This window comes from Triturus cristatus, chromosome 5_2, assembly GCF_964204655.1.
Source record: "Triturus cristatus chromosome 5_2, aTriCri1.1, whole genome shotgun sequence".
NCBI classification, from domain to species: Eukaryota; Metazoa; Chordata; class Amphibia; order Caudata; family Salamandridae; genus Triturus; species Triturus cristatus.
In genome coordinates this window covers 134,353,227-134,365,470 of record NC_140588.1, presented here as the reverse complement: position 1 = coordinate 134,365,470, position 12,244 = coordinate 134,353,227, and the positions used below count along the sequence as shown (strand labels likewise).

Here is a 12,244-nt window from a genome sequence, read left to right as displayed (position 1 = left end):
TCACCCTAACCTCACATTCTGTTGGTGGTTTTGGCTGCTGCTTAATTTGTGCGGTAGTTGGAGGAGTCACTCAAGTCAGAAGGCAGAGGTATCCTGCAAAATGTAGCCCCACTTACCGTTTTCTGATTGATATCCCTTGGTGCCACACAGGATCCAGAATGTTTCGGAGCAATTGTGCCTGTACGTGAAATGGTCACATCCAGGTGTCCGTCAAACTCCTGCTCAAGTCACGGGCCCCTTCCCACTCCAGTCTCTGCTCTAAGAAAATGTCTTTACACAAGTTTAAGACAAAGCCCAAGAATAAATAAATAGTGCCACAACTTAAGGAGTCCACTTGGCATCTTTTCAGTCTTCCAGGTACTTAGAAGGATCAAACTCTGGTGCCATTGTCTAGGCCTGCTCCCAGGTTGGTTTCTCCACACTCTGAATTTCCGAGGCAGCCATGCTCTAACTTCACTTGGCGATTCTGACTCTGGAGCAGAGTTTGGCTCCACAGAGCCTATGGGGTCCCCAGTTGAACTTCTACCAGTGGATTCGGCCCTAGTGCCGACTTAACCTGTAGTGCTTTCAGCCACTCCTTGACGGCACTAGACTCGCGTCCCACGCAAGAAGCCCAGTTTGGTGCTATCTGATCACCTGTTGACTCTGATTGCAGGGCAGCAGCTCTGGATCTGGTCCCAACACTCCACTCCGATACCTCACATTTTGGCTTGTACCAGTACTATGTCTTATGACATTAACAAGTAGGAGCTACTAACTTTTGAGGATCACTAGCCTCTTTCTAGGCACCAATACTACAGATTTGTTGGGAATCTTGTTCACATCAGACTGACGCGATTCAAGGGCTTCAAAATATTTCACACAACAAAGACTATGATGAGGAGACTAATAACTTAGTCCCCCCCCCCCCCCTTACTAAACTGATGCTTGTTTTACATAGATCTGCAGAATGCCAGCAAACCTAGCACTTTCCCTGGGACAGTGCTGTACTCCTTGCTGGGACTCTGCCCTGTGAGAGTGCCTCCTTCTTAGTTGTAGTCCACAGACCAGGAGAAGTCCTAGATGTACAACTACCAGCCAGTGAAACCAAGGTAGACTTTTTGACAGTTATTAGATCTTAAACCTGGAACTCTGGGCTCCTGCTGTCCTTCACTGAGGCCCTGACTGATGCTTTCGGATATGGTCCAAGCAGTTTTAGCCCCACTGTTAAGTTACTCTGTTTCTAGGCATTACATGCCCTCCTCTGGCAATCCAGCCTGTCTGACCCAGCACCTGACTTTAGAGAGCTTGGTAGTTCAGGCATCTAGTAGTAATGTGAATCTAAATGCATTCCTTACTGTGCCTCTGTACAGGTAAGAATAAGTACATCAACACATTCAGGAAAAGTCTTCAACCGTCTTGATCTTAGGGTTCCATATCTGTGTATGTCTTCTGGGAATGATACACACATGCCCTATGGGATGTGGCCATCCCTGATTATTTTGAAACTCGTTAGCTCAGAGGAACCAAATAAATCTTGAGAGCTGGTGTAGACGTGACTGATTGTGTTGGGCACTGTATGAGCACCAATGTGGTTATATGGCACCTTGCATGGATCTGTGCCATATAATTCTCAGGGGTCGTTTAGGCATCCCTGATCTGCCTTTCAATGGCTCCAGACTTTTCAGTGAAAAAGTTGGTTCTTGCTTTGAAATGTTTCTTAGGCAGTCGTGCTAAGTCATTCTCCTTGGATCTCACCCCTCTCGTTAATGGGTTTTAGCAGCAGTATTGGAAGTTGAGAGGACACTCTCAGGGTCTTTCCTGCTGCCAGAAAAAGCCCTCAACTTGTGTGGCAGCCAGTACAGCCTTTTCGCAGGGCAAGATACCATGGTGGCAGAGATCATGCACACCACCCAGGACGGCAATCTTACTCTTCGCCTGCTGCAACTGCAGCGAAGTCACTTTATTTTTTCCTGCCCACTTGGCACACCTTTTTTCTTTTGTGTCCTCATTTACCTTGTTCACTTTTGCTACCGACCTCCAGCACCTTTTGTTCGGCCCTCTTACCTTGTCAAGGGGCTTGAGCTAACATGGGAAGATTTTATTGACCCTTCTGCTCTCTTCGGCACATGTACCAAGGTCTCCCAAGATCCAGGTCTGGTGTAATCATGGGGCAATTAGACTAGCCTTCCTCCTTGAATATTTCCTTATCATAAGTCTCTCCTGGTGTTCTACCCCATACTATGCTGGCTGCCACATTTCAGATCTTCTTGCTGCTTTAGTATGTGTCCATTTCTAAACTGTCTATTCCGGAATCACGCCAATCAAGTTTAGTAGGAGGTACCTCCATATATACATTTTCTACAGATTTCTCTCCTTGCCAACAATATCAAATAAAAGCAACATAAGTTTGCCTTTACTCCACTTCACTCTCTATTCCATGCTCCCAAAGATTATTAAAGCAAGGCATACCTTGATGTTTGCTTGAAGGATATTGCTTATATTCTTATCCACGTCTTCCAGTACTGCTGTATTCTGGGGCACTCCATAAACGTGGATATAGTCAGCTTTTTCCAAACCACGCTTTATACAGCATGCAGAGTCCCTTTTCCCCAAGTTCAGTAGTTGTTTTGGATTCCAGAACACTGTGCAGGGAGAAAAGATGATTTCGTCTTAAATAGGCAGGTTGAATGGTGCTACAAAGTGTGCCCATTGATGCGTGTCATAATTCTGGGCTCTGCAGCTTCGACAAGTTTCTTCCCCATAAATTCTCAGGAAGCACAGAGTCCCCATTCGTGATGTCAAGTATAGCCATCACCACTGTGAAACCTCTTTCTTCCACGTATTTACGTTTAGTAGTAGTTCCGAAAAGTTAGTGTCGCCATCCTCCGTACTCCAAACTCAAGACCATCATTTTAATTGGTGAAGCTTAAAACTGGAGCTATTACCCCGTTTCGCAGTCTGTAGATCATCCCATTGGAGGAGCTTGCCATCCTGTAGTTATTGGCTCCATTATTGCATAACCATCTCCCTAATCAGGATTGCCAACTTATCTCCCAAGCATTCTGGAGTACCGGGAGACTTCAAGATAGTTGTATGCGTACTATAACATGGGAGCTTTGTAGCCTGTCTTATCTGTGACCATTGAAGGGCCATAGCCCGCAAGACCTCAAGTCTTGCCTTTTTGTGAAATTTCACATCTGCAAACTTATATAAGAAGTGAGATTCACCCCCTCTTAAATTTTTCAACATTGCCTTAAGCAGGTAGCCTATTACTGAACTGTCTACATTCTTCAGTAAACACTTAGGTTATTTAGCTGAAAAGCACACGCATGGAGCTGGAAATCTGGAAAGGAAACCCCTTCCTTATCTTCTGCAAATCTTCTTCCAGAAGATCCTTGGTCCCCTCAACACCCAAATAAAGCTATTGTAGTTTCCTTGCAGCTTCGCCAACCATTTCCTCTTAAAGTGCCAGGTGATTGTGTTGAAAAGAAAGTTACGTTTCTGCAGGATGGTCCTTTTTATCAAGTTGGTTCTACCGAAATATGCTTATGTAAATTGGCCCAGCTTGTCAACAGTTTACTAGTATCCTCAAATACCCATCTAAAATTGGATTCTGCTATCCTGTTCAAGTCTTATGATTTTAATTCCAGGGCATTTTATCTCCCTTTTAACTAACTGGTTCACCCTCTCTACATTCCACACCATTATTTGTTTTTGAAGTATTCACTATAGAGCCCGACACCCATCCAAAATCTATTACCACCCGCTAGACATGGAGAGCGGTTTGTCAGTCTATGGTATAGATCTAGTCGTCTGCACATAGACTCTTTTCCCAGGAGTCATAGCTAAATGGACTTATGGCACTCTCCTTTCTCAGCTTACTTGCCAGTGGTTCAGTTTACAAGTTAAATAGTAGTGGGGGGATAGTGGACAGCCCTGCCTCATACCTCTCATTATATTAAATTCTGGTGTTAACCTACTGTTTAAAAGAATTCTGTCCGAGGGATTCTTCTAAATCAAATGAATTACCCTACAAAATGTATTCCCTAGGTTATAGAGTTTTAAAACCGTAATCAGGTAGGACCAATTGACCCTATTGAAAGCTTTAGTAGAATCCAATGTCAAAACAGCAAGTGGGAGTTTATAGGTGGTGGTTGAATCTATTGAGCTTCCATAAGTCTACTCCTGCAAGTATCTACACCTCATGAACCCTTTCTGATCTTTGTCAATTAAATCTCTTCCTGGTTTAGGATGTTAATAAAAGGTTTATTATCACTCTTCTCCTTATTCAAAATTGTCAATTTTGCCTGCCTCCCATCTTGACCTTAATCTAGTCTGCATTAACAAAGTAAGCTGATCTTTTCCCTTTTGTAACACTCTCCCCAATACTGGTTTGTTAATAGATCATGAGTACTGATCGAAAAAGTTGCCTCTCCAGGTGACCCATTTATAACTCTAGTCCCTCAATCTCCCTTCTGTATTTCTTGTTCTTCTGGTAATGACCCACATTTGAATTACTAAACTCCTCCATCTCTAACCTTAAGATATCCATCTCCTGATCTTGGAGAAGGCAACGATCATGGGCCCACATCTTTGAATCTCCCCTATTAACGGTTTTTATTTCTAATATGATAGCTGCATGGTCAGACAAGTGTGTGGATACATGTTTAATCTCTTTTGTGTCTTCACTTCTAGATTAATCGACTAAAAAAATGTAAATCCTGGATGAATGGCATCGTTTTATTATGGAATGTGTATCCTCGGTCCTGCCTGGCACTTATTCACAATACATCTAATAAGCTCAACTGTCTTATGTTTTCATATAGGACTGCATTGTGGGGGAAATATTAGCCCTGCTGTTAGTAGATCTGTCTAATATAATGGGAGAGGAGAATTCTAATAAGTTTGAAAAAAGGTTTTAAGGGGTATACCGTCATCCATATTAGAACCATAATAACCCACTAAGGTGTATCTTGTGTTGGTTAGTCGACGGTTGGCAATTATCCCATCTACCCAACTGGTCTGTCATATTTTCTGTTATGATAGACTTGCCTGTGTTGGTTTTTATTAGAATAGCCACACCTTTAGTGTGACAAATCTGATCTGTGCAAACCACCTGTTTGACCCACGTCCGTCTACTAAACAAGTCTAGACCTTCTTTCCCAGTGAAATGCTTTTCTTGTAAAGTAATGTGAGCTGTTGAGTCCCTTAAATACTGAATTTTTCTTGATCGTCGTCTACTTGTGCAAAGCTAATTTCCATTTCAGGAGAGAATTTACATTGGTACTGCCATGCCCCTGGCTCGAAGACCCATTACAGCTTGTGCGGAACAATGGTCTAGAAAACTATTTATCTCAAAGGAGCTTTGTGGGGCCCATGGAGAACCTTCTTTTGCATCTTCGTGGAGTTAACAGCCCTTTTAGTGCTTGTGATGCAGAAAGAGATAAAGTAAAAGTATCCTTAACAGATAGACTTTTTGTTCTGCCATTGATAGCTCATAAAACCCCCACTGTGGTAAAAACCAATGTTAGCGTAAAGGGGTATAAGCTACTATCCTTGTGGTGGTTTTCCTTTCCTTATGGTTTCAATCAATTCAACTGCCTCCTTGTAGTCACTCATGTTGTACAATTTGTTACAATACATTAATCCTAAGGGTGGTGGTAAATCTCAACAGAGCAAGTGGGGCAACTTCTAGCATTAATAGAAATATTTAATGCCACCCAAAAAAAGTTGGTGGGCTCAGGCCAGTTTGAGATCTTAACTGTCTGAACGTTTTCCTAAAAAAAGACAAATTCAAGATGCTGACTTAGGCCCTGGTCCTTTACGGCCTGGATCCGAAGGCTTCCCAGGCTGCAGTCTCACCAATGCTGCTTTTTCATTTGTGGTGTGGTCTGAGCATTTTCAATTCTCTAGCCTGTCCTTTGGCCATTGCATGTTTACAACAGTGATGGCTGTTGTTGCAGCCCATCTTTGCAGGTCAAGAATACAATGAATGGCTGCTAAAGCCAGGTTCTCTCCAGTGAGTTGGGTGCTACCTCCCGATGATACTAACTGTGATGTTATCTCTGAGGTGTTCCATCACTGAGCCTAAGTCCCACCCGATACCTGTGCAGAGGATTTATTTCAGATGGGCAATCCTGGATATGATGGAATTTTTCCACCCCTGTAGTGCGTCTGAACATACAAGATATTATCTCAATGTTTCAGACTCAATAATGGGTTCGCTTATGGGCAGTTCTGAGGCTTGGAGTCTTTGCCTCATGCATCTTGCTGGGCCCACTGGCCCATGTGAGCCTTGCAATGGTCCCTTTGCCTTTGGTGGGTTCAACAGCAGTGTTGTCTTTTAGGCTGTCCTGTGGCATTCCTTTCACCCTACCCCTCCCAGATTTTTAAGTGGTGACAAAAATGATTGACTCTGGATTAGGGAGGGGCAGGTGCATTCCAGAGAAGTGGAGATCAGGAGCCTTAGAAATCCATCGGAGCAAAAAATCAAAATCAACCTCCTGGAGCTCTGCTACATTTGATTGGCTCTGAAGGTCTTCCTTATATTAGCCAAGGGGAGGTTGGTTCGGATTTTGGCAGACCTAACCACCATGTGGTACTGAAACAAGCAGGGTGATGTGGCATCCTAGACCCTGCGTCAGGAGGTGCTGCACATTTGGAAATGGCTGGACCTATGAGGGAGCAATAGTTTGGCACGTTCACTGAATGCCAAGACAGGTGAGTTGAGCGATGTCAGATGGTGACTCACAAATGGCATCTTCCATCTCTGTGACTGGGGCATGTTTTGAATGGATATTTATGCTAAAGCCGAGAATGTGCAGCACTATGCTATTTGAGCAGCGGCAGCTGAGCGGTTTAGCTTAATTTGCTGAAGTAGTGGATGGTATTCTTGCAGCTAGGCCTAGTCTACTAAATCTGCATTTACAGGCTATTGAATGAAGTTTGTGGCCTGGTGCAAAGACCATCCAGTTAATTCTCTACAGCCCATAGTATCCAATGTTTTTTTTGTGCAATCTCTGGGTCAGCAAGGCTTTGCAGTGGGCACGGTTAAAATTTGTCAGCCCTTTTGGCCAACCTTTGTTCAGTCACTAATTGTGGTGTGCTTTCTAAAAGTTCTCATGTACATGTTCTCGCGGACACTTTTCGATATCCCCCAGTGAGACCTTAACTTGGCCCTTATGTTCCTGATGTGCATGCCTTTTGAGCCCATGCATAGCACTTACATCAACTGCTATCAAAAGTATTCCCTATTGCAATTACTTCTGCACACTGCGTCTCAGAGCTGCAGGTTCTATCAGTGCAACCCCATACACACCTTCTTCAGATTGATTCTACAGGATACTTTCAACTGCAGATTCCGTACCTTTGACTATCCCCCAAGCTCTAGACTGGATCCAAAGTGCCAGAGCAGAGCTGCATATAAGGGCCACATCTGTGCACTGATGTCTGTTCCTTTCTTTCAGCACCTTCTGATGCTCCCACCTTGTTGGTCTTCTGATAACTAATAAAAACAGCTCTCCCTGACCGCAGGAAAAAAAAAATTCAATCACAGACCCATACTAGGTGTGCCTCTGGGGCCTGGGCTCCAGACAATACTCGCAGTCGTGTGATAAATGCACTCTAGTGCATCTCGTCACATTGCCCACCAATGGAAGAATGTCCCTCAGGTGCAGTGGTAGTTCAGAGGGCTGCTGAGTACTAGAATTACAGCTGCGTTGCATTGGGGCTAAAATAAATGATCATGCGTATATGCCAGGGGTTTGGCATATAGGCATGACAGCCTTCCCAGCCAGTGCTGCTGCAGAGAGCCCAGTCCTTTCGGGGATGCGGAACCAGCATAGCACAGACTAGCAGGGGAACCAGCCCTCCAGCTCCTCTTTCCGTCCAGTGGCAAACAAACCGCTTTAGTTTGCCCTCAACATCTTATGCTCAACCAGGGGATAGGTGGGAGAGGGAGGGAGCACAGGGGGAGGCTACACCCTACCTTTTTTCTCCTCTCCGTATACTTTCTACACCAGAATAAACTTTGAAAGAGTATCTTTCCCAGCCTTCAGGAGGTACGCTTGCTGCTCTCCAAAGTTGCCATAGAGAGCATACCAGACACTGAGAAAGTGCCAGGTCCTTTACCTCCACTACTTTCTCAACCAAAAAAAAGGATGTGTATGTTTCCCAACACTAACCAGGTCTCAGAGAAGATGGCCAGTGATCTGTAGTTGTGGTTGATAGACTGCTGTTGTCCTGCGGCATTCCACTCTCTGTCCCCCACCCGTGTGGATTGATGCATTGCAACTGGGTGATTGCGGGGAAGGGAAAGAGTCATGTTGGAGAGGTCGGATTCAGACGCCCCTGGTCTCCAGTGCAGTGCCAGATCTAAATCCCCTATTGGAGTTACTGGCCAATCATCAGGGACTAAAGGTTTTTGTGCTGTTAATCAGGGGAATGCTGGTGCAGTTTCTCTTAGACCGCATCAGTCATTTGGTACTAAAATAAGAAAGGTTGTTGCAGATCTTTGGAGACAAGAAAGATGTGATGGCGCTCCAGCCACCTGCAGAGATCTCAAAACCTCCTGGTACAGGACGAAACACCTGGCAGGTTTCCCGAGTGCCAGGGTGGGGAAACTGAGAAGGCCTCTGGCAGGCTAGGGTCACATCTGCCTTCCTAGGTGACTCGGAGTCTAAAGTCCGTGGTGAGATCCCTGGCTGGAACTCTTGCCACCATCGTACGTACATTGTCAACAGTTTTGTGTTGGAGTTTCCGAAAGAGCAGATGTTAAAAGGTGTATTCATCCTCCAACGGATCAAGCGACTTCTGTAGGCCTTTCCACCAATACCTCTCCTGGTCAGATTTGGGAAAGTAAAAAATGACCAGGCTCAAGTTATCCTAATTTTCCTAAAGTAGGTCAGAAGAGGATGGTACCCAGAGCTCATGGGCATCTGTCCTCAATCAGGCCACCTCTTCTGGAGGATCTCCTGTTTTAGCAGCATGGCAAGGTCCTGTATCCAAATCTTTGCAACCTACACCTCCATACATTGAGATTGAACTGCGACAATTGACTGCTTTTGATCTATCCCCTGAAGTGGTGGATGTTATCCTCAGTCAGATGCCCCTCCACATTATCCATTGACGTGTTCATAACGTCTTGTGGTGCCAAACTGACCCCTTAGAGGTATAGTTGTTGGAAGTCCTTTGGTTTTTGTCTTCTGCCCAGCACGGCCTTCAGTAAGCACTGAAAAAGGGTATTTGTTTCCCTATGAGGCTTTTCTATGTTTGACGGACCAACTGTCCTGTTTACATCCCCTGTTGTGATGTTTATTAAAGGTATGACACACATGTTCCCTCCCAAACACTTTGATGCCACAGTAGAATCTTAATTTGGTTTTACACTTTGCTCATATGTACCCCTTTTGAACCTATGCATAGTTATGTCTGCTTAATCTGAGGACTGGTTTCCCGGTTTGAAATATGTCAGGTCGTTGCATGAGTGAACTGCAGGCACTGTCAATGCAAGTGCCCTACACCACATTTTGCCCAGACACAGGTGCTGAGAACTCTGATGGCATTCTAACCAAAAGTAATGACTCGCACATTAGGCAATCTGTTACTCTGCCAGCGTTCTTTGCTCCCTCTTACCATCCAAGAGAGGAAAGGCTTCATCGCTTTGACCCCGTAAGGACCTTTAGCTGAAACATAGATTGTATTGAGGATCATAGAGTGGACTATCACATTTTTGGGTGGTCTCTAGAGCAAAAAAAGGGGAGGCTGTGCAAAGAGGGCCTTGTTGATGTGGCTAGCCCTCTGCATTAACACCTGCTATGCACCAACCAAGAACCCGCCTTGAAAGGTTTAAGGGACTGTTCAGCCAGGGCTAAGGCTGCAAATCTGCATTTGCATGTGGGAGCCTGTCCTTGACCTCTGCAAGGCTGCAACACGTGTGTTGGTGCTTATGTTAACGAAGTACTACTGCCTTGGCAGTCAGATTTGGTGTGAGGACACTGCGCCCACTAGCTTCTGTAAGACCTTTTGATCTCACTCTCCACAGACCTCCTACCTTAGAGAGGTACTGTTAAGGTATCTGTTCTAAGGTGAAGAATCTGCAGTTGAATGTATCTGTCAGAATAAGCTATTTACCTTGGGTTAAGCTCTTTCTGGTGGGTTGTCTATTTAACCACAGATTCTTCACTGTCCTTGTCCTGTCTACTGGCTCCTAAAACTGTCCCAAGTTAGTGTTAAACAAGTAAACAACAATAGTTCATGTTCTGCGTCTGAAGGCACTTGAATGAAAAGATAAGAAACTGCCTCCCGAGTTCGCAGGGGTAAGGTTTATATGCTGCTTCAATCTGTTATTTTTGGGGCAGTATGGACCCAGCCCGGAGCCACATGACCACACCTACTGGTGCACAGGAGCACTGCTACAAAAAATCTCCAATTCCAATCTAGATAAATATTCTAAGGTGGAGAGTCTGAGGTTAGGCTATCCACCAGAAAGCACATTACCGAAGGTAAGTAACTTTTACTTTAAAGCTCCAGATACATATGCGAACCTTCTTTCTTACAAAGGGTGGCATTGCTGAAATCAAAGAAGAGGGGAGAAAAAAAATTCTGAAATGGTTGCCACATACTGGGGCATTGTGGGTTTGTAGTGGGCACAGTATGCAGGCTTTCCCTATGTGAATACCCACAAAACATGGTGTAAACAATTTTTTTTTAACACTTCCACTTTCAGCCACTAGATGGCAGAATTATGCACAGCATATGAAGGTTTAAGACCTCTGTCTTCAAACTTTTGTAGGTTGAGCCCCTCCAGCTGAATTTATTTAGATGTCGCCCCCACCCAAGACCCCCACCACCTGACAAATTTCTTGAATCTGGTACACTACATATTCATCTGCATATCCCGGGCTATATCCGGCAAATAATGTTCAACATAAGAGTGTTTAGTAAACTGCAGGTTTGTGAGTGGGTGTGGATAAATGACCGAGGCTTTTTACACAGCTCAAAAACCATTTTCCAAGATAAAATGTGCGCAAATTGTTTTTACTAGGATGCTTTATTTTACACAAGACATAGATTGATAATAACACCACCAACATTAATGTGACAGGCGTGCCTATCTTTCGCCTCGGATGGTCAATCTGTGGATGGATTTTTGCTACTGCCATCCTCGGGCTGTGCTCCACATCCACTAATTTTACAGCGAATAATATTTGTGAAATCCTCCAATTTCTCATATGTGAGGGACGGTTGGATCTAAAAATACCTTTTTATGGTTGTTACATGAAACAAACACATTTCTCTGCAAATAGTAATAGACTCTCCCACATCAATCACATTCAAGAGAAATGAAAAAAACGGTATTCACAATAAAATCTGTTTAGGAATTATTCCAGGCCATCCGAGCAAAAACAGAGCTGTTTCTATCAAGGGGACCCCTGGAAGGCTCGATTGCAGTGCATGTAAATGTGTACTTTTGTACTTTAGGACGAAAACTTGATGGGGCACAACATACCCGAACTTTGAGGGGGGGGGGGGGGGGCAGACACGCCATAGCACTGGTTGCAGTATTTTTGGCACCCCTCCCCCATTTCCTCCTTCCCCATGAATTCCCTCACTACCACTCACCAACAGTGCTCCTCATTCTCTATAGCACCTTTCTGACAAACATTTCATTTTTTAATAGCACTACTCATAGTTCACTCACTCAGTTCTTTGATTTGCATGATACACAGTCTTTGTAGCAGGCACATTATCCCTCTGCGCCGTGGGTGGCAGGAGTGCACAGTGAGCGATACATCAGTGTGATAGTGAGGTGAGAGAAGTGACTGCAGGGTGAGTGAGGTGACCATATGAATTTGGGTGTGGATGTAAGTGCAGAGTGGGACAAATTAATGTATGGTTAGTGATGGGCTTATTTGAGTGAGATTGCAGATTGAGCGGGGAGAGGGAAGAGGTGAGTGAAGTGTCACATGAGTGCAGGTTGAGTAGTGTGCTTGTGTGACTGCAGGGTGAGGTACAGGGCGAACAGTGCAAGTGCATTGTGAGTGCAGAGTGATCACTGTGTGCAGGTTGAGCTGGTGAATGCTGTGAGTGCATGGGGATCAGTGTGAGGGCATTGTGATTGCTGTGAGTGCAGGGTGAGAATGAAAGTGAAGGGCAAGAATGAGAAGAGTTGTCTGAATGCAGGGTGCATTCTCAGACAGTTGAGGTAACTCAGCATGTTATTGATAGCGGCATAGGGTTTCAGATATGTTAAACTATTGCT

General features: G+C 44.5%; 1 protein-coding gene across 2 annotated transcripts in view; it reads left to right on the top strand.

Moving 5' to 3' along the window:
• The window catches only part of ZCCHC2 (zinc finger CCHC-type containing 2), a 233,224-nt gene that overhangs the window by 189,270 nt on the left and 31,710 nt on the right, over positions 1-12,244 (top strand). The gene's annotated exons all lie outside the window — the stretch shown is intronic.